Here is a 1,631-nt window from a genome sequence, read left to right as displayed (position 1 = left end):
GACACACATCCGTACGCCTAGATCTATTTGACGTATCTCCGTACTTCCGATCCTAATTTCGTTTGGTAGGCCTTCTGCCCGATTCTGTTACGACTCTGTCTGTTATATTTCTGTATTGACGCGATTTTACGACTAAGGTTCTGTCTGTTACGGTCTGTATCTCTGAGTCCGGTTATGGGTCTGTCAGTCATATCTTTGCACTTTAGGTATGGTTATGATTTTGTTTGCGGTTTTCTGGCTTTACATACTCAAGACATCTTAAAATCGAATTTCCGTCCTTCGGGCCGCGTTTCATGCCGCGCGTGTACCACGTATGAGTGAAGACGTTCCAGTATGATTGGAGAGCTCCAATTCCTTCCGGAGTACTGCTGAGTCAGAGTATGTACGTTATGTCTTCTGGATGGTACTAGAGACTTTGCAGACAGTGGTGTGGGTATACAATGTCCGTTGTGTGTGCGCGGCTTCATCAGCCGACGTGTCGTGCAGTGTTATGTATAATATTTTGTCAGATTACAGACTTGATTTGGTTTGATATGTATTATATTTTGGTACGATTTAGAAAAAAAAAATTTGTGTGCGATAAAGGTCTGCGGGTTCGCTCGGCCTTAAATCGAGGTCGGGTGCCCATCACGTCCCTCGGAAATTGGGGCGTGACATTTATACGATAATTTACAGCCACACAAATATTTAAAGCTTATTTTGGATCACACATTTCAAAAGTTTTCTTTTATTTCTTAAATTTTATGCCAAATAAAAAAAAAATAATCTTTTTGGGTCAAAGGGAGTAATATGTTTTTTTAAATCATTTTTTACTTTTTAGTTGCCCGCTTAAAGTTTTCTCCTTTTAAACTATTTCGATTTTACTTTAAAAATAAATAGAATTGGGATAATTATATTTTTGGTCCCTCAGCTTTGGATAAATTCTAATTTTGGTTCTTGTGATAATATGAGTTAGTACATTAACCTTTAATTAATTAAAATATATGATTTTGGTCTCTTTGTAGAAAATATATGAGTATATTTAGACTATTTTAAAACTGTATTACCCTGAAATATGGAGAAACAATACAACTTTAACATAATACACGGGTAATTTAATACTGTAGTTGAACAGTCACAGGACTTAAAATCAAATTTACCAATAACTGAGGGACCAAAGGTGTTATTAACCCAATAAAATAAGTTATGTCTAATTAACTTCGAAAATTAAATTAATTCTTGATAAATAAATAAAATGGCCAGCTATTTGTGATGAAGAAACAAGTTATTCTTTTATTTTGTGTGTGACTTCCACGGTTCCACCCAATGCACATCAGTAATTTTCATGAATGCTTCCCATAAACTCTTCTTCCTTATTTGGGATCCTTAAGTTTTTCAGAATTTACCGAGTATCAAGCATGTTTACCTAGTATTCTTATTCTAGAAAATTACTTTTTATATTCATCCATATCCTTCCGTTGTTTACAAAAGGATGAATCATGATCTTCATATTATATTAGCATGAGTTAGAATATATCGATTACTGAATATATCGATTACTCTTTAAGATATCAGTTATCAATTTATTTTATTAAAATTTTATTTTAAATATATAATAATAGATAATATTTAATATTTCTTATATGTACATA

The sequence above is a fragment of the Lycium ferocissimum genome, chromosome 4 (assembly GCF_029784015.1).
Source record: "Lycium ferocissimum isolate CSIRO_LF1 chromosome 4, AGI_CSIRO_Lferr_CH_V1, whole genome shotgun sequence".
Classification (NCBI taxonomy): domain Eukaryota; kingdom Viridiplantae; phylum Streptophyta; class Magnoliopsida; order Solanales; family Solanaceae; genus Lycium; species Lycium ferocissimum.
Note: the sequence above shows the minus strand (reverse complement) of the source record.